Source organism: Agrilus planipennis, unplaced genomic scaffold (genome assembly GCF_000699045.2).
Source record: "Agrilus planipennis isolate EAB-ADULT unplaced genomic scaffold, Apla_2.0 scaffold153, whole genome shotgun sequence".
Classification (NCBI taxonomy): Eukaryota; Metazoa; Arthropoda; class Insecta; order Coleoptera; family Buprestidae; genus Agrilus; species Agrilus planipennis.
The window spans coordinates 1-19,019 of NW_020438996.1; positions in this window are offsets into that span (position 1 = coordinate 1).

Genomic DNA, 19,019 nt, shown 5'->3' on the forward strand with positions numbered 1-19,019 from the left:
GCACATTAATTGATTGGTAAAGCGGAAACTGTTACGCAAAGCTGATCCAAATTGCGGACCGATTTGCTCTGGGAAGTGGTATATGGTAAGGTGTTATACAAAGGAGAAAATGGTGGAGGAGCCCAACGTAAGGTTCAAAAAGAGCTTTCTAAGAGTTGGAAAGTTAGGAACAACGTTTGGATAGATGAAGTAGGATGGAATACATCCAAAAATGTTTTCTTCGGGGGAATAGGACAAAAGGGGCCTGAAATTTTCCGAAAAATTCGCTCGACCGTTGCACCGCGCGTTCTCTAGTCGGACTTTTAAAATTTTAACTTTAACTTTTTAGGCTGTAATAGATGAAAATAGAATAAATTAGGTAATTACTATTTCGAATACGAAAAGAACACTATAAAACCAATTTCAGAAAATTTTTGGTGGAGGCGCAACGCTCCGACGACGTGACGCAGCAATTTTGTGACGTAACAGCGTCTTGACGTAGCGACGGTCGAGCGTAAAAACGTATGACGTATGAATGTTGTGACGTTGCTATGACGTGAATAAAGGAAGTTTTAATGGAATATTTTTAGGTAAGAAAATGGAAAAGGTATGTGAATAAAAACAAGTTACACGAGGATAGGTAAAAAAGAGCTTATCGGTCGGTAAAAAGTTTCCGTTTAAAATCAATGTAGAAAAACACAAAACTAAAAATATATAGTAATAAAACGCGTAGTACTGTAGGGATGAAACTTGCACAGCTTGGCAAAAACACATTAAAAACTGGTTAGTTCTTCCCATTAAAAATACGCCACAAAGACAGAGCACACAGACAACGTCTTTCTACATATGTCTGTATATGATACATATGATGGAACAATTAATGAACTGTAAAGGGGTAGTTGAACATAAGCTTTCAATATGGATGGAATTGATCTCATTAGCAACCATCTTTTCGAGTAAGGTTGATCCCCTTTTATACAAACTTCTTAAATTGCAATATGTTAAAGATTGTGCAAGGCACAACATAACAGAAAAACAATTTTCATCAACACAAACACTGCTTCCGCATTTAACAAAACAAATTTGTGAAGACTTACAGTTGGGAGGTGGTGATACTCGCCTTAGAGAGGGGGTCCCTCCAAAGCCCCCTCAGGATTGGTTTTCCGATGAGTCTGGTCGTTTCGTTCCCTGAAAATATACAGATGGTAGCGGCACCCGGACATTGGGCTATTATGGCCTCTGGGACGTAATTTTTGGGCGTGGNAGGATCTCATATTCATCTAGTATCTTGATAAGTTGTTTTAGTTTTCCTGTTTTTAACAGTGAGTTTATATTCACTGTTCCAACAAAGCAACTTTCTTTTGCTTTGAGCTTAAGTATCGGAGTTTCTTGGGGTTTTGCTTAATTGTATGTTGTTTTAGCCTGTCCAGAATCCGATGACCTGATTGAGCCGCTTTTAGCGACGGACGATTCCCTGTTTAAGGTACTTCCTGGAGTAGTTCCATTTGGAGAGGTTTTCATCATGCGTTATTTAAGATTTGAGTTGGGAAAAAGATTAGTGTCCTTTCCAGGGTTAAAACTGCGATTGTAAGTCACAGAGTGAAAGTTCATCCGCTCCTAACATGAAGACCGACGATGTTTGCTACCGTTCGCTATGAATCAGACGCAGCTGTTTGCAGTCGCTCATTGTGAAGTCAGACACTGCCCTGCAATAACTCCATCTAACTCAGAGTCGTGTTCGCCACCATTAGACTTTCTAATTTCTACTCTTCTATATTTTTTTATTTTTCTACTCTTTTATATTTATTTTAAAATACAGTAGATTTCCGATATCCGACTACAAATTTTCGGATGGACCGGCCAACTGGAATAATTTATAGGCGCTAAATCCGCATTAATCGAACAGTAGCCGCNGATGCTAAAACTGCTGTCATCCTCAAATCTAAGCATACTAGTAGTTAAGCAATGGCGGTCCTGGGACTGAGGATAATAGGTAACATACATGTACACAGCCCATTACATGTTGTTAGAATTGTGACCTTGAGGAAATCTATTCGAAGATAGAAAGAATACATGAAAGGTGTGAACAAGACAAATAGTTGGAACAAGCCTGAACGAGCAGAACTCTCGATGGGCGGTCTTTGGAGGTCGACTAGAACTGCACAGTACTAGACGAAAATGTTTAGCAATTTGTTAAAACAAAAATGTATATAAATTAACAGTAGAAAACAAAGCAAATGTTTTATGGGTGTGTAGAGCGTTAAGTTAATTAACTTTTTCTTAATAATAATGGCTAAATATGCTTTTAAATAACGCATATTCTTTAATTTTCACGAGGCAGTTTAAATAATCATTGCTCGTCGTAACAGTATTAAACTTTGTTAGTACGTATATTGTATATATAGAATAGATTTTAATTACTTTTTAATAATCTACTGTTTTCTTGTTAGCGTTTACTATCTATTTGAAACAATATAGAATTTCATCATGATAATCGCCTATTTTTAAACCTGACTTGAAAGTGAGACGGGCGTTTTCTATAAAACCCATCTTGCTACCAGCATAAATAATAATTAATCGACTCCCTTTTGCTAGTGTTTGCAGATGGCCTTCTGAGGTATGATCGGTCCGTGACTTTTTGGAAGCACAATTTCAATGTGTATATGTTTCATCCATGTAAATATTTTGGTCTCCCTTCCTGACGAGAAGCTCTTATTTTTTTTTAAAAGCGACTCGCAAATTTCGAATCTCTGCTTTTTCCACTAATTTGGGCTTTTCTTCACAGGAAATCGATTTTTCGCAGTACTCGCCAGATACTAACTTTCGAACCGCAATACCTCGTGTCGTCTTGGTATTTTTGGTGAATATTGTTCATTGATGGAATCATATTTTCAGTAACATAAAAATTATTCACCGTTCTTCTTATAACATCTTGATCAAACTTGTCGAAGTCAGTTTTAGGACGTAGGTGTCTCTTATTATATTTGCGTTTCATAAAACATCTGGCCTCACCTTCCTCTACTTTTTTCTTCTCCGAAGCAACCCTTCTTATAGTCGATTTTTTGTTCATGAATTGTAGTACATTTGCAACGAGTCCTTTACTCTGAATACTTAACGCTTGCTTTCGTTTTCTATTGTTTTCCATGGCAGTTCATATTTTGCAAATGGTACTGTACACTTTGGTCTAGTTCTCGCTCAATGATCGGTGGAGAAATGAGCTCCGCAGGCAAATTTTATTGAATTGGGAATTATTTTACGGCCCATCCTAATAAAGGGCAGGGGCACATCTTTAACTTCTTAAAACGAACAGTACGTATAGTTGAATGGTATGTTAGGTGGTACGTATGTACATTTTACACATAGAGTTGAGATAAAACAAAACCATCACTTAAGAAAACGCAATTTATTAGTTAATGTCACCTGCATGTTAATATAATCGCGTTCTTAACAAACATAATAATAATCCGCCCTTCGATGGATGAGTAGTCTCTGCGCGCGCCGTCCTGCGGGGATCCCTAACCTGTGCCACCTCTAAATAAATACATATATGGGAAGTTCTTCTTTTTTATCGACATCAGACCGGCAAATTTTTATATTTGTTAAAAAAGGTAAACATGTGATTTGTATAGTGAAATATGATTTAAATTATTGTCTCGTTATTGTAGATTTCAAAAACATATAATGCATCGAAGTATTATTTGTAATTTTTATTTTATTTCAAATTTCGTAGGAATAGTATTAAAAAAGTAACACCTCAGTCACAAAAATGTTTATTTTTTTATTTCTCACTATCTGTCCCGGCAGACTTCGTACTGCCCCAATCGATATATAAAAGACCTAAATTTTTGTATAAAATAAACTTAGTTGACAAATGTCAAATATTATGGTTGCGTTCAGAAATTTAATTTGACAGAACTTAAGATTTATCAATCTACATAAAAATAATCTGAAAGATAGTTAACAACATTCATATTTATTCACCTTTTAAACCTTCCCTGGACTTCCACAAATAATTCAAGACCAAAATTAGCCAAATCGGTCCAGCCGTTATCGAGTTTTAGCGTGACTAACGAACAGCAATTCATTTTTATATATATAGATAGATAGATTTAAAATCAGATCTTCAGTTTCTTATTACTATTTTATCTAGAATATAAACATTTACTTGTATCTAGCTCCATTGGACGGAATTTTTTAAATAAACATTTAAAAAAATATATCTAATACCACTCTGTCACATTTTTGATTCTTGATTAAGACAAAAAAATACTTAATATTATGAAAGTCGTCCAATAAAATAACTTGACAATCTAGTGAATATCTTTATTGTTTAGCATGTAATACTAGAAAACGTTATTTTAAATTTTACCAATAGAGTGGTTCATTCATTACTTTGAAGTTAAATTATAAGGTGGACAAAATTGTGACAGAGTGGTTTACGAAGTGACGTATTAAGATCTACTTTTGAGGATATTATAACTATTTCATTAAGTTTATTTTTATAAAAAAAATAAGAAATTTGGTATTTAGGAGCAATATATTTACTTTTTTACGGAGGAGACAGGGCATTATCGATAAAAAAAAGAACGTCTCACGTACACACACATACATTCATACAGCTGCTAGCAACACAGCCATCGGCTCCGAATCATACATAACATGCATGTATACGTATGCTAGGTGGTATGTATGTACATTTTACACATACATGCATACATACATACAGTTAAATATTTCGTTCCACAAAAACTTTTATTTTACAGGAACAATTTAGTAAATTCGCACAATTATAACATAAAAACTTACCAACTACAGGTGTAAGAGAATCTCACTATATTATAAAGAGCATGACCTTTTATACAAATTTAGGTTTTTCAAGTTTGACGTAAAAATTGAAAGGTATTGCCTTTCCCTCATTAAGCTCTTAATTCGGTCGCGTAGGAATACGTGACATCTCGAGTGTAACCTATTAAGTATTAGCGATCACTTAACTATGCATGTGTACCTTGAGAGTAGTTACAATGAAAGAGGCTTTTGTTTTTCGTTTACCTCAACGCTAATGACCGTAATTAATATTTATTGACCGTAATTAATATTTATTGACCTTAACTGTTACGTATTAAAAAATTATCGTTTAATGTGCAGTAAGCATGTGTTGGTGAAACGCAGTACTTACACACTAACATACGTACATACATACATACAGTGCTTTATTATTGAGCTATTCATATGTGTAAGCGCGTAGGTAGGTAACTCGGGTGGGTTCCTTGGTGAAGGAGATCTCGTAACAACAGGGTCCCTTGATATCCAAAATTAGGTATAGGCCGTCTCTTCGAGGAGCGAACTTACCAGTTCGCTCGGCGATAGCTTTACTAACTGGGTGGATGGTGATCATGACTCTACCACCAGGTTCGAGCTTCTTAGAAAGTGGCAATCATCTTCATGGGTTATGGAGTAACTTCGGTAATGAAGTTTTCGTTGTGGGCTATCGTTCTGATATCATGAACGATCTCGTAAGGAGAAGAAGAGCGTAGCTCACGTCCAAAAGTGAGATACACGCCCGAGTATCCCGTTGACTGGCATCGGGCAGTATTGAGAGCAAATCTAGTGCTAGGAAGTTTCTCTGGTCAGTTTTGATGATTTTGTCCTACCAAAATGGATAGCTGCGTGTTTAAGACTCGATTCTTCCTCTCAACCATGTTGGCAGACAGATGATAGACAGGGGTAAACCTTTGCTAAATATCCAAACAGTACATATCTTACTGAACTGATAAATTGGGTCCCGTTATCAGAGATTATTCTCCTGGGGATTCCGTAGCGAAGAAAAACTTCATTTACCATGGTTCACCCGCAAGCATCTGCCGTAGCTTGAATCAATGGGAGTAGTCGGCATCTTCTGTAACCAGTATCCAGGTTTCTTCCTTTGGGCCTGGTGATAGCGGTCCAAATAGGTGAGTTGCGAGAACCTCAAAGCGTTGCTTTAGGACCGGAGTCTGCAGTAAACCGGGTTGCTTCTGATTATCGGTTTTGTAGCGTTGGCAAGCTCCGCATGTTCGTATATAGGAGTACACAGGAGTCCGGGCCAGTAAAAATGCTGACGGATCTTGTGAAATGTGTGGTCTACTCCATGATGGCCGGCAGTACGGGTGGCGTGGAATTCCTCGAGCAGTTTGTCTCGGGCGGTCCGGGGAACAACATATTGGGCCTCTTCATTGCCGTCTTCAGCAGCGTAGCGATAAAATATGCCTTGTGATACAATGTAACCGCGGGACACCTATCTACAGGATTTTTCTACGTTTCCCGCTTCTAACGTTCGGAGATAATCGCTTGTAGCTCGGGGTCAGCAAGCTGTTCTTCTCGGAGCTGTTTTAGGTCCTTATAAGGGAGTTCGACGGTGATGAGGTTCACTGACAGGGAGTCCATTGATTGATTGAACTTTATTAGCCTTCTCGGCTATTTCCAAAATACATTAAAACCTTACATATTAGGAACCTTATTATCATACAACCGAATATTAATCCTACATCTTATAGATTAAGAATACAATCATTAATTATATAATTATTGCACAATATTAGTCTTAACACCAGGAACTTCTAAAAATATTAACTTTTTTACTTCACGTTTAAATAAAATTACAATAGTACATTGTTTTGTTTCCGTTGGAATCTTTGAACACCTTCGTAGAATATACTTTTTTGCGCACTTTTTGTTTTTTGAAATTGTATTGCAATATTTTCCACTTGTTCTGTGGTAACAATCCATTTATAATTTTAAAAATAAATATACATACATTATAATAAACTCTTTGTCTTACTGACATAAATTGCAACGTTTGCAGCATTGTGTTTACTCTAGTATATCTGTCGCTATGTAATATGACCCTCATTGCACGATTCTGCATTACCTGCAGTTTATCCAATTCAGTTTCTCCCGTACTCATTAATAGTGTTGAACAATATTCAAAATGTGGCACTATAATGGACTTATAAACTATACATCTAGTATAACTCGAAATATCTCTGCCTATTCTATTAAGGAAACTTATTTTTTCCCCTATTTTCTTTAACATGTAATCACAATGCTCCTCAAATCTTAGTCAATCATCAATGATAATTCCAAGATATTTAATATTTTCTACACGCTCTAATTCTGTTCTGTTCGAACATTTCACCACTGTATTTCTATTCAAGATTTTACGCACGCTTCTAGTCAACATATACTTTGTTTTGGATGCATTCATTTTTAATTTATTTATATTCATCCAATTTTCAACCGAATGTAATACTTTATTCAATTTCTTTTCGATAGCATAACTACTGGGCCTTATTACATATATAATCGTGCCATCTGCAAACATTTTAATACTACATTCGTTAGAACAGATTCGAACTATATCATTGATATATATCGTGAACAATAGAGGCCCAAGTACATATTTTTGCGGTACCCCATATTTAGTTTTTAAACTTTCTAACCACTGATCATCAAATCTATCTTTCTGAGATCTATCATTTAAATATGATTTTATCCAGTCTAAGACTACTCCTCTAAACTCTAATTTTATTAAATGGTCCTTCACACTTTACAATGTCCTTGTCTTCATTATAAACCTTGTGCCTAACAGCGCACCCAGGATGGAGAATGGCCTTAGTATGTTTTTGGCACTGCCAAACTATGCTTTTTACTTCTTTTTTACACGCCGCGCAAGTATAGTCGCTGCAATCGGTATCAGTCATACCGATCTCATCGGCAGACACACCGCGCACATTAATTGGTCGTTGAAGCGGAAACTGTTACGCAAAGATGATCCAAATTGCGGACCGATTTGCTTTGGGAAATGGTACATGGTGAGGTGTTGTACAAAGGAGAAAATGGTGGAGGAGCGCAATGTAAGGTTCAAAAAGGGCTTTCTAAGGGTTGGAAAGTTAGGAGCAACGTTTGGATAGATGTTGTAGGATGGGATACATCCAAAAATGTTTTTCTCCGGGGAATAGGACAAAAGGGGCCTGAGATTTTTCTGAAAAATCGCTCGACTGTTGCACCGCGCGTTCTCCAGTCTGACTTAGAAAAAATTATTAACTTAGAATATTTTTAGGCTGTAATAGATGAAAATAGAATACATTAGGTAATTACAATTTTGAATTCAAAAAGAACACCATAAAATCGTTGTCAATTTCAGGCAATTTTTGGTGGAGGCGCAATTTCAAGGGAATGTTATGTCGACATCCGTAATAGGAGAAAGACGGAACATAGGTATGTTGATCACAGGGAGTTTCAGCTATCTATAGCAGGTGAGAGCAAGGGAATCGGATATTTAATATGGGAATAATCGATTCTCTAAAAACATTTAAAATTGTAGGTGGTGGGATGACGAAATCCAAGGAACTCCCGATTGTAGCGATTCGATCGAAGGGAAAGGTTAGTCGGAGAGGTTCGAGATTCGCAGGGTAGATAAACAGGAGTGTATTCTATCTTATGAGGGTTCTTTCAGGGAATTGCGCCGAATAGGAGCTGAGATATGGGCCAGGTAAGTATATGTGAGATTCTGGTTCCCTTTTATTTTCTAGAATCTCCGTTTTTTTATTTAATTTGAATAAAACTAAAGGCTTAGAGAAATAATAATGTATATTCTCCTCGAATGCTGTTATATCGAACGCTTTTCTCGGACTGTTCTTTGTTTTACAAATCATTTGTTATTTTATCACTGTTTCGTATAACTAAGAATGTTTATTAAACGATTCGGTCCGGGAACAAGTTCGCACACAATCGATGATTCATTGCGAAGCCGACTTGATACTGTTGTTAGGTGGTTACCTTTCATCGATTGCGTCCCTGTAAAGAAGGAAAACAAACCCAAGGCAATAAATTCGTCTAATGCAGGACAGAGTCATAGTTATTCCTTATTTCACTTATTTATTATTTTTTTCTTAAAAACAACTACAAACTTCTGAGTTCTGCAAAGCGTGCTGCTTTCAACAAAAACACAGCTTTAACTTTCCGAATTTTGCAAAGCGTTCTGCTTTCAACAAAAGCACATCTTTAACATTACGATTTTTGCAAAGCGTTCTGCTTTCAACAAAGCTATTTCACCTTCCAGAATTTTGTAAAGCGTTTTGCTTTCAGGAAAAATATTTCAGTTTCAGGAATTTTGCGAAGCGTTTTACTTTCAGTAAAAATCAAGGATCCAAATAATTTTTTTTGTGTTTGCAGTGTTACTCAACTAAATGCTCACAACTAGAATGCTCACAAGCCATTCGAGTGAAAAAGATCCAAACGCACTAACCGGTTCGAATTGTTTATTTATTTAGCCTGATAATTCTCCTGGCCAGCGTCTGACCATATCCCTCGCAACAACTCTCTTTAGGTTGGTTGTTAAGTTTTTCCCAATCTGTCGTTGGGTAGAAGCTGTAGGACTTCGAAGGGGTCTTCATATTTTTGATCGAGTTTTCGAGTTTTGAGAGATGAGTATCTCCAGAAGGATGGAAAACAAAATGTCAAACTACGACCGTCTTGTTTGTTCTTCGGGTTTTTCCAAAGGCTTGTTGCAAAATTGGCTTAGAATTAACTCCTGAATTTTTAAATGAATTTTCTTTAACAATATTTGTCGTGGATGGTTTTAAACAATGGCGGCAAAATGGATGATCAAATTTCATTTTTGTTAACTTTCTTGTAGTTAGTAAGCATACCTAATAATTCAGAAATGGACGTAACTTTACTATTGAAAGCTGCAGTTTTGATGTGAACGTCTCTTATTTATATCACCGATTATTATCTCCAACAATTGCGTATCAGAGAGTTGAAAATTTAAATTTTTCAAAAAAGATAATTTGTTTCTGGCATACTCACAGTACGACGATGCGTGATCGCTAGTGCAAAGACTTGGGCTTAGAGAAATAATAATGTTTATTCTCCTCGAATGCTGTTACATCGAACGCTTTTCTCGGACTGTTCTTTGTTTTACAAATCATTTGTTATTTTATCACTGTTTCGTATAACTAAGAATGTTTATTAAACGATTCGGTCCGGGAACAAGTTCGCACACAATCGANTTTCTGGCATACTCACAGTACGACGATGCGTGATCGCTAGTGCTAAGACTTGCCTTTCGAAGATTTTTCTTTGGAGGGTAGAGACTCACTATCTCAGCTTTAAATTTCTCCCAGTTCTTGGTGTCGGGCTGCCATGTGTAAAACCACTCTTTGGCTTACCCATCTAAACCACTAACAGCTCGGCTAAGTTGCTCAAAGTCGGGCAACTTGAAGGTTCCTCCTGATTTTTCAATTTCCTCGCACCATGGAGACGCACCTTCACTAGTTCGGTTGGGTTAAAACGAGGAACAATAATGTTTGCAACGGGAACTGATATTTCACTTTTATTAGAGTTTTATTTAATTTCTTTTAAAGTTTCGGCCAACACTTTCGTTAGTTCTTCCATTGTTCAAAAGTTCAAAAAGCAGCAATCGTGTGACGTAACAGCGTCTTGACGTAGCCGAGCGTAAAAGCGTATGACGTGAGGATATTGTGACGTTGCTGTGACGAGAATAAAGGAAGTTTTGGTGGAATATTTTTAAGTATGTATATAGAAAAGGTATGGGAATAAAAACAAGTTACACAAGGATAGGTAAAAAAGAGCTTATCGGTCGGTAAAAAGTTTCCGTTTAAAATCAATGTAGAAAAACACAAAACTAAAAATATATAGTGATAAAACGCGTAGTACTGTAGGGATGAAACTTGTACAGTTAAAAGTAGGTAATAAGTCTCACCTCTTGGCAAAAACACACTAAAAACGGGTTAGTTTTTCCCATTAAAAATACGGCACAAAGACAGAGCTCACACACAACGTCTTTCTACATCTAAAATTCGATGACTTCTCTTGGAGGTTGAGAAAGGGTGTCTGCTACAGCAGTAGCCTTCCCAGGAGCGTACTTTATCTGTAGATTAAACGGCTAGAGTTAGAGCGCCCATCGGGGCAGGCGTCCGCTGGGTGATCGCAGTATCATCAGCAAGCGAAAGGGCTGATGGTCAGTTATGATAATAGCTGGAGATGTCTCTAAGTGACCCCGGACCCCGTACGGCCCAAACGACGGCCAGGGCTTCCCGTTCCGTGGTAGAATAGTTTTGTTCCGGCTTACATAGTAATCGGCTGGCATACTCCAAAGGTCTCTCGTCAGGTCCCTTCCCCTGAAGTAAAACGGCTCCTAACGCGTAGCTGCTCGCATCGGGCCTGAGTGTATACGGTTTTCCTGGATTCGCTTGCTTAAAAATCGGCGCAGAGGTTAAGGCCTGCTTCAGTTTCCCGAAGGAGGATTTCTGCGGCTCTTTCCATTCCCAAGCAGCATCCTTCTTTGTTAAGTTGGATAGGAGACGGGCGACTTCAGCGTATCTAGGTATGAAGCGACGGAACCAATTAAATTTTTGTACAAATGTTCTCAGTTGTCGAAGTTGTCCGAAGCACTTTTCGGTAACAAGGTTACCTTCTTCAGGTATTGAAGTGAACTAATCCTAAAAGCGAACTAATCCTAATTTATACTAATAGTTGCTCCGGTTCAGTGAACATGGCTCAGTGACAATAAGGTTGATGTTTCAATGGGACTTGACAAAAAACCTTGTCACTGCTAAGTAAAATTTGTTTATTTTTATAAATGTATAAACTTTGAAAACTATCTAGTAAACAATTATTCCTAACTTCCTTAACTAATTTAAGATTATTAATATTAATATTATGTTCTTAAGTAAGAATATGTTGGGCAACACTGGATTTTTCCTCTCTACCAAACCGTACATGAGCTCCTTAAATCTAGTTTTGATTTATCGTCTAGTTTGTCTAATATATTTTTTACTACAGTCATTACAGCTAATTTCATATATCCCCGACTTTTCTAGGAAAGGAATTTTATCATTAGGGTTACCATGGAGAGTTTGAATGGAATTGCCATTTGAACTGTAAGCAATCCGTAAACCAAGTTATCGAAAAATACCCTAGAGTCCTCGAGTAAATCTTGGCTCATATAGTTTACTAATAAATTTGGTCTTATTAGTGTCTGTTTGAAAAGTCGTAGATCTTGAAAATTCCGAAATTTAATCTTATTAATTAATTTATTAATAATGTTACAATTGTAACCATTGCCGTTCGCAATTTTCTTAATTGTACAGAGTTCCTTATGATATCTACTTTTACTAAGAGGGAAGCTAAGCAATCTGTGTATAAGGAAATTAAAGTTAGCCATTTTATGTTGATTAGAGTCGTTGGTTATATATCTAGAGTTATTAGTGGGTTTTCTGTAGATGTCGAATAGAGAATTCTCATTTCTTATAACTAACGTATCTAGAAATGGTAACTTGCCACCTTTTTCTGATCGAAGGGAAACGTGAATGTAAAACATCAAAAAAGTCTTGGACACTTCTGGAACTCAAATCGAAGATAGCGAAAATGTCGTCCTCGTATCTAAGTCATATTCAATGAAAAAACTCAAGCTGGCTAAGGACACTTTCAAAACGACTCATAAAAAGGTCGGCTATAAAGGGTGATAAAGAATTTCCCATAGCTGAATCTTCTTTCTGTTCGTAGAAGCAATAATTTATTTGAAAATAATTTTGCCGCATGCACATTTAAGCCAGAGTTATGTACTCAGCTACAATGTCGGCGGAGAAACCATTTTCTTTAAGTAAATCCTCTAAATATGTCAAAGTAATCAGAACTGGTACACTTGGAAACAGGGAGCAAACATCAAATGAAACAATAACCTCACTTTGACTTTGTTTATGAATTTAATTGAATTCTTAACTAAAAAACTAGATTGTTTAATTGGGAGGTTGTTGAATTTATTTGTCAACCATTGGGATAGCTTAGAAGTTGGTGAACCAATTGCACAGACAATTGGTCGCACAGACTTACCTGTTTTATGTATCTTGGGCAAACGGTACAAACGGGGAACTGTTGGACATGATGCAAGTAATTTACGTTTTAATGCAGGAGTAATAATGTTGTGACATTGTTTTTCAGTTTTAGTAAATTCCGCAACCATACTAGCTAAAGGATTTTTATTTAATTTGGTAAGGTACCTTGTTAATAAGGTCATCAACCTGTTCCTAATAGTCTTTTCTTTCTAAAATTACAACTTTATTTCCTTTGTCAGCTTTTACGAAAAAACAATCCTTACCTATCAATTTTTTCATTACTTTTTTTTTAGCATTGTTAATATGAGAACTATGAGCTTTAAACTGTTTTTCATTTTTAATTTGCAAGCTTCTCTGATATAGCCTTTACAATTAACATCGAGATGTTAAATTGAACTTTCAACATGTCCTATAACATTTTCTAAGGCTGTAGCAGGAGAAGGCAAGGCAAACTTTAAACCTTTATTGAGCAAACTAATTTAAGCATTATCAAAAACTTGAGATGAGAGATTCTCTACAATGTTTTCGACTTTCTTAGGAAGTGGTTTAGAGAATATACCCAACTTAGTCAACTTCTTTCGGTGAATGTTCATCTTTTTATGAAATTTACAATCTATTGATAAAAACATTTTCCTTTGAAACTCGCTTCATTGTATGAATTCTGAGTTACTTAAATTAAAAGTTAAAGACTTAAATAAACTATACACCTCTATTTCAAGTAGACTACGTTTGGAGTACAAGAAATCCAATTCTAAATCTAGCCATTTACGCTTTGCAAAAGTGGTTATTGTTTCAATAGCTTTACAATTATTTGAAACTTTAATATTCATAAAATCTGGAAAAAGAGAGTTACGTTTACAGGTTTTCAAGAATTGGGTATCTGCACCAATTAATCCCATGTAAATGCCTCCACTGCCAACCTTTCCATCAATTCTTCTGGAGTATTAGGATAGGCCAGTCGAGACAGTCTCCCAATATCAGCCTCGAATTCTTGTAGGGATTCCCTTGGATTCTGCTGACTGGTTTTCAGTTGGATGTGATACACCGCTGTTAAATGAGCCTCGCCGTAGCGCAACTCTAACCTTTTTAACCAACTGTTCATTATCCGCCAATTCTTCCGGGGAAAGGGTGTTCAAAATATATCATGCATCTCCACGAAGCGCAACGGTCAACGCAGTGGCTTTTTCTTCAGGCGCCCAGTTATTCGCCTTAGCAGCCGTCTCGAATTGCTTGTGGTATGTGGTCCATGAGGACTTTCCGTCAAACGTTGGTGGTTTTACTCGTGTTCTTGACTCTATACCGCTTTCTTGGCTGATTTGGCTAGCTTCGTTGAGTGTACTAGATGCGCCAACATCCCCCTCGATTGTTTTTGTCTTTCTATTAAAATTCAATTCGTCCAGCACTTTTATCTTTTCTTCTGTTTCCTGTATATTCTTATTAAATTTTTCTTCACCTATTTTGTTTTTGGCAAAACCATAACTCAGTAAACACAAACATAAGCTCACCTTCGACATCGGTAGCTTCGTTCTCTAACGTTTCTAATAAATCGTTCATATCCATTGACAAGCTCCAGTCTAACGGCCAAGGTCTTAACTGTTCCTTAGCTGCTTTGATAATTTTGTTTTTACCAACTCGTTTTAAGTCGTAACGGCATTCTGGTGTAGTGCAAATTTTTCATAGGGGCCCATAAATTCAAACTGAGTTTTATTTGCGTGCATTTTACTAGCCCTGTAGACTAGCACGAAGTCTCCACAAGAATATTGAATACCTTCGCATCTCTTTTGATTGACTTTGTCGATTGAAGTTTGCTGCGGTCTGAGTCACTCCGCGACACGCATTCGGTCCAGCGTTAAATTGCGTATTGGAGTAAGATCTTGACTTAGATCAGTTAGAGCAGAATGTATGAGTGGTGTACTGGTCTCAATACCAATTAGAATTTGTAATGGTGACATTTTGGTGTTTTTTTTGTAGCGTGGTATTCAGTACCAATTGAATTTTCCATAGTGTGTTCGGCCATTCGGTTACGACGCGAGTTTCAATACGTATCAAGTTCATTAGTGTACGCATGTAGCGCTTTACCTGACCATTAGCGCGGTGTATGTCAGGTGTAATAAAATGGTAACGAACATGCCAAGTGTCTAAAAACTCACAAATCTTGGAATTTTTAAAATTAACCCCTGCATCCATAATGATTAGTTTAGGAGTTCCGAATAAAGAAATAAAATTTTGTAAGACTCCGTTTCTGTTGATTTTACTGTTTTTAATGGCACTAAGTTACAATATTTTAAATACGCGTCAATGATGACAAAAACGTATCTGTATTCGTTAACAGCAGGTAATGGTCCTAAACAGTCTATGTGTATTGTTTGCATAGGTTCCGTTGGTTTTTCTGGTAATTTTATGAAACCTTGCAATGGGCCAGCACGAGTTTTCTTTACGGCACATACAAGGCAGTGCTTAATGTAGTTCTTAACGAAAGATCGGATACGAGGGAACCAGAAATGTTTTTGAATTGAATCGATCGTTTTATCAACCCGTATATGACATTGCTCGTCATGAAATAGCCTCAATAACCCGAGCCTACTATGACGTGGGACAAAGAAACGGATTAATTTAGTATTGTCGGGCAAAATCGTTTGATGGCATAACAGCCCATTTCGCTCGACATACTGTTTAGAATCTAATTGTCCTTCGCGTAAAGAAGTGAGCATTTGTTGCACCTCTGCATTGCTTTTTTGTTCAATATGTAGCCAGGACTCATGTTTTGTGACCCGTAGTACAGAGATAGGGTTGCGACTGAGGTAATCGACATGGCCAAGAGATGACTCCTTTCGGTAAATAATTTCGTAATCGAAATCCTGTAAATAAATCCACCATCTGGCAATACGTGGATTAATTTCCTTTTTCTGCGCGGTGGCCTTAACGGAATTGCAGTCAGTTACTATTTTAAATTTGATACCCAGTAAATAGACGCGAAAATGCTTGAGGGAATTAATTATGGCAAGCGTTTCCAGCTCGTGAGAGTGGTACTTGGCTTCAACTGATGTAGTGCGTTTACTGTAGTACCCTACAACTTTATTTTGACCGTTATGTTTTTGCATGAGTACTCCGCCATAACCAAGCGAGCTGGCGTCGGTATGTAATTCCGTCGGTAGGTCGGGGTTGAAAACAACAAGTAACGGATCAGACGTGAGACAAGAAATAACGTATTGTTTAGCTTGCTCGTGCTCGTTAGTCCAAACGAAGGGTATATTATTTTTGGTAAGTGTTGTTATGCAAGCTGTTTTTGTAGCAAATTGAGGAATATACTTTTGGAAGTTACTAGCAAGTCCCATGAATTGTCGTACTTGCCTAACATTCTGAGGGGATTCGGTTTTGCGTAGTGCATCTACTTTCCGCGTACTAGGACGTATTCCATCAGCCGAAATTTGCTGACCCAGATATTCAATCTGAGTCTGGAAAAAGAAGCATTTTGCAATGCTAAGCGAGAATCCGGCGTCATGCAGCGCGGTTAACACTAATTCAAGCTTTTGTAATCCTTCTTCTACAGTCTCAGAAGGTATAAGGACATCGTCTAAATAGACTAGGGCTACTGTATCTTTTAATGAACCAAGGGCTTTGTTAATGGATTGCTGGTACACAGCCGGAGCGTTTGCTAAACCGAACGGCATGCGTACATATTCGAAGTGGCCGTCCGGCGTGACAAACCCTGTCTTGGGTATGTGTTCGGGACTGATACAAATTTGATGGAACCCGCTAGTCATATCTAGAGAAGTGAAATACTTCCCTTTGCCTAATTGGTCGTCGATTCGTGGTAACGGAAATCTGTTTTTTACCGTATGAGCATTCAATTCGCGGAAATCTACCACCATCCGATAACTGCCATTTTTCTTTTTGACCAGCAAAACCGGACTGGCGTAGGGGGAATTACTTTCACGAATAATTCCGCCTTCTAGGAGTCCTTGAATAATTTTTTGTATTTCTTTCCGTTCGCTCATAGCAAGTCTGTATGGTCTGCGATTTACAATGAAGTTATCAACAAGATTGATGTCAAGGGTAACATTAGTTACAGCCCGCAAATTATTTCCCGAAGCAATGAGATGTGGGAATTTATTAATTAGTTCGACTAACCGAGAGCGATACTCAATAGGTACGTTTAATTGTTGCTGTGTTTCATAGTCTGAATTTATTCGTAACACTCCCGGTAGCTGTCTTCGTACGATATGCGTCCCGGTGTAATCTGTTATAGCGGCTAATTGGGTATTGGTGAATAAATCGCAACCGATTATCGCATTGCAGTCTAAACATTCAGTGGGCACCACTAAAAACGATAAGCGTGCATGCTGGCCGGTAATTTCTACATCAGCGGTGAATTTAAATTGAGATAAAATTGTTCCCGGCGTTATGCCACCTAAGACATGTTCACTAGGTTTGAGTTTATGTTTGAATGTCGACACAAACTTGTTTGAAATTAACGAAACATCGGCGCCAGTGTCGATGAGGGCCATAAAAGTCTGAGAATCGATTTTGACTGTAGTCGGAAAAGTGTTTTTCTTTACGGAGACAATATTAATATTTTTACGGCGTTCGATTCCTTGTTTTACAAAACAATTTTCAGCTGTGTGCCCGCCCTTAAAACAAAAGTTACATTCATGTTGATTAGAAGATTTAATTTCATTTGTATTTGTATTACTGTTAGGACCATTTGCTTTGCGTGTATTGTAAGGCAAAGGACTCGATCGCTTATGTATATTAGTTTGACAATATCGTTGTATATGTCCTAGTTGGCAACTAAAACAAGCTCGCGTATCTCTGGAATTTTTCGTTGTAATTGCACGTGTTTCACATCGAGGTCGTTTTGATGACGTCGGTAACTGCGAATTTTCAATGGCATGCTTGTGAACGCCTGGTTTTGTAATTGTGCTTAAATAAGCAATTAAATCGGAAATTGATTCAAAATCTCTCATTGTCAGAGAATCCTTGATTTGGTAATCAGTAATTCCGTGGATAATAATTTCAATTAAATCTGGCGTAGACCAATTGGCCCGAACACTTTTTAATAATGACAACTTTTGATGAACGTATGAAGTATATGTATTACAAGAAGCGCTGTTAAACAAAGCAGCCTCAGATAGCATCTTTCCAAGAATTTTCTTTTTGGGAAAAGCCTCAGAAAGATCTTTTTTTAATGAATACCAATCTCTCTTAAAGGGGAACCAATTGTCGTACCACAATTTAGCATCATCAAGTAAATATGAGCCAACTCTTACCACAATTTGCAAATCTGATAAATCGAATTCTTTTTGAATTTCTTCTACCTGCTCTAACCAGACCTGGACGTCGTCTTTTGATGGGCGGAAATAGGGAAATTCTATTTGTTCTGGTACATTCTTTGCTGCTTTAAACGTCTTCAAGACTTCTGCCAATAATTCTTCGATGTTGGGGAAAGCCCGTAGTGAATCCCACCGCTGCTGATAGTTTTTATTGATTAAAAAGTTGATTGGAATAGTCAAAACAATCACTAGCACTTAATATTTTCTTTAATTCACAAAAAACTCCAACACATTGACAACAAGTATAATTCTTGCGTAACATAATCGAAGCATTACAAATTTGCGACTTTTTGACTCGCTGATGCAACGGACGCTGGCTAATTTTTCGGTACCCCTTTTCCCTCGCGAATCTGTTGTCGTTCTCTCTCCATTCTACTCCATAGGCGGGTTCTTGGTCGTTCACAAAGGGGTGTCGCTAACAATAGCACAACACTCAAAAATACAAATTTAGTAAACCATTTCATACAAATCAATCATACATTAGATATAAATAATTTCAAATTGCTACATACACAAAGTAAAGGAAAAAGATTGAATTTATTAGAAATACTAGAAATCACAAGAGCAAACAACAATAACAAAACTTTATTGAATGACCAAATAGATTTTGGTATATCCCCATTATTAAAAGTTGTTACAGGTAGAAGAGATTCAGAATAATAATATCAATAATATCTAGGTAGTTCGTTCCATTTAAAAGAAGAAATTTACTCATTTAAGTTAGTTTACAGTATAACTCTTTGATAATGGCATAACAGCCGAAACATATGTTGAAACAAAACCAAGTGTTGTTATTTCATGAATTATA